Raw genomic sequence first — 3,258 nt, 5'->3', positions numbered from 1 at the left:
TCCCTTCTGAGAGCAGTCACGCTGTCGAGACCAGACTCCTGTAATGCCACCTATGCCAAGCTTCCTTCTGAGAGCAGTCACGCTGTCGAGACCAGACGCCGGTAATGCCACCTATGCCAGGCTCCCTTCTGAGAGCAGTCACGCTGTCGAGACCAGATGCTTGTAATGCCACCTATGCCAGGCTCCCTTCTGAGAGCAGTCACACTGTCGAGACCAGACGCCGGTAATGCCACCTATGCCAGGCTCCCTTCTGAGAGCAGTCACGCTGTCGAGACCAGACGCCGGTAATGCCACCTATGCCAGGCTCCCTTCTGAGAGCAGTCACGCTGTCAAGGCTGGACCCCTGTAATGCCACCTATGCCAGGCTCCCTTCTGAGAGCAGTCACGCTGTCGAGACTGGACCCCTGTAATGCCACCTATGCCAGGCTCCCTTCTGAGAGCAGTCACGCTGTCGAGACCAGACGCCGGTAATGCCACCTATGCCAGGCTCCCTTCTGAGAGCAGTCACGCTGTCGAGACTGGACCCCTGTAATGCCACCTATGCCAGGCTCCCTTCTGAGAGCAGTCATGCTGTCGCGACTGGAGCCCTGTAATGCCACCTATGCCAGGCTCCCTTCTGAGAGCAGTCACTGTTGAGACTGGACCCCTGTAATGCCACCTATGCCAGGCTCCCTTCTGAGAGCAGTCATGCTGTCGAGACCAGACGCCGGTAATGCCACCTATGCCAGGCTCCCTTCTGAGAGCAGTCACGCCATTGAGACCAGACCCTGTAATGCCACCTATGCCAGGCTCCCTTCTGAGAGCAGTCACGCTGTCGAGACCAGACGCGGGTAATGCCACCTATGCCAGGCTCCCTTCTGAGAGCAGTCACGCTGTCGAGACTGGACACCTGTAATGCCACCTATGCCAGGCTCCCTTCTGAGAGTAGCCACGCTGTCGAGACTGGACCCCTGTAATGCCACCTATGCCAGGCTCCCTTCTGAGAGCAGTAACGCTGTTGAGGCTGGACCCCTGTAATGCCACCTATGCCAGGCTCCCTTCTGAGAGCAGTCACGCTGTCGAGACTGGACCCCTGTAATGCCACCTATGCCAGGCTCCCTTCTGAGAGCAGTCACGCCATCGAGACCAGACCCTGTAATGCCACCTATGCCAGGCTCCCTTCTGAGAGCAGTCACGCTGTCAAGACCAGACCCTGTAATGCCACCTATGCCAGGCTCCTTTCTGAGAGCAGTCACGCTGTCGAGACTGGACCCCGGTAATGCCACCTATGCCAGGCTCCCTTCTGAAAGCAGTCACGCTGTTGAGACTGGACCCCTGTAATGCCACCTATGCCAGGCTCCCTTCTGAGAGCAGTCACGCTGTCAAGACCAGACCCCTGTAATGCCACCTATGCCAGGCTCCCTTCTGAGAGCAGTCACGCCGTCGAGATCAGACCCTGTAATGCCACCTATGCCAGGCTCCCTTCTGAGAGCAGCCACGCTGTCGAGACCAGACTCCTGTAATGCCACCTATGCCAGGCTCCCTTCTGAGAGCAGTCACGCTGTCGAGACCAGACTCCTGTAATGCCACCTATGCCAGGCTCCCTTCTGAGAGCAGTCACGCTGTTGAGACTGGACCCCTGTAATGCCACCTATGCCAGGCTCCCTTCTGAGAGCAGTCACGCTGTCGAGACCAGACGCCGGTAATGCCACCTATGCCACGCTCCCTTCTGAGAGCAGTCACGCTGTCGAGACCAGACTCCTGTAATGCCACCTATGCCAGGCTTCCTTCTGAGAGCAGTCACGCTGTCGAGACCAGACGCCGGTAATGCCACCTATGCCAGGCTCCCTTCTGAGAGCAGTCACGCTGTCGAGACTGGACCCCTGTAATGCCACCTATGCCAGGCTCCCTTCTGAGAGCAGTCACGCTGTAGAGACCAGACTCCTGTAATGCCACCTATGCCAGGCTTCCTTCTGAGAGCAGTCACGCTGTCGAGACCAGACGCCGGTAATGCCACCTATGCCAGGCTCCCTTCTGAGAGCAGTCACGCTGTCGAGACCAGATGCTTGTAATGCCACCTATGCCAGGCTCCCTTCTGAGAGCAGTCACACTGTCGAGACCAGACGCCGGTAATGCCACCTATGCCAGGCTCCCTTCTGAGAGCAGTCACGCTGTCGAGACCAGACGCCGGTAATGCCACCTATGCCAGGCTCCCTTCTGAGAGCAGTCACGTTGTCAAGGCTGGACCCCTGTAATGCCACCTATGCCAGGCTCCCTTCTGAGAGCAGTCACGCTGTCGAGACTGGACCCCTGTAATGCCACCTATGCCAGGCTCCCTTCTGAGAGCAGTCACGCTGTCGAGACCAGACGCCGGTAATGCCACCTATGCCAGGCTCCCTTCTGAGAGCAGTCACGCCGTCGAGACCAGATGCTTGTAATGCCACCTATGCCAGGCTCCCTTCTGAGAGCAGTCACGCCGTCGAGACCAGACCCTGTAATGACACCAATGCCAGACTCCCTTCTGAGAGCGGTCACGCTGTCGCGACTGGAGCCCTGTAATGCCACCTATGCCAGGCTCCCTTCTGAGAGCAGCCACGCTGTGGAGACCAGACCCTGTAATGCCACCTATGCCAGGCTCCCTTCTGAGAGGAGTCACGCTGTCGCGACTGGACCCCTGTAATCCAACCTATGCCAGGCTCCCTTCTGAGAGCAGCCACGCTGTAGAGACCAGATGCTTGTAATGCCACCTATGCCAGGATCCCTGCTGAGAACACAAATGATCTTGATAATTTTGGGGAGCAATCTCATTCAACATCTCTTTCTATACAATCACCAGCTGAATTCCATTAAGTCTCATAGATTATTTTGTTTGATTTCATATAAAAAAAACATTCATTTATAAACATGTAAATTCTAGTCATGACTGCGCACCTTTTATAGAATAATTGATTGCAATAAAATATGATACCAATAGAACCAATCTCTTTTTCTCATTTCCTATGTTGAACAATCATTTTATAATTAGCCGTCTGTCCTGCTCGGCCTTCTAACCCACAGCATCCAGCTCTGTGATTTCCAATAATAATCCTGGCCTCTGCTGAAGAGAAGCCTTGTGCTCGGCCTGGCTACCTTATAGTGTGTACCTTAAAAAGAATAGGCAGCTACTGATCTACCTGTGTAAAAGTCATATAAACACAAATTTTGTTTCTGACTTCTGAGAGCAGTCACGCTGTCGAGACCAGATGCCGGTAATGCCACCTATGCCAGGCTCCCTTCTGA

The sequence above is a fragment of the Lissotriton vulgaris genome, unplaced genomic scaffold (assembly GCF_964263255.1).
Source record: "Lissotriton vulgaris unplaced genomic scaffold, aLisVul1.2 SCAFFOLD_1707, whole genome shotgun sequence".
Taxonomy (NCBI): Eukaryota; Metazoa; Chordata; class Amphibia; order Caudata; family Salamandridae; genus Lissotriton; species Lissotriton vulgaris.
This window is presented reverse-complemented; position numbering follows the sequence as displayed.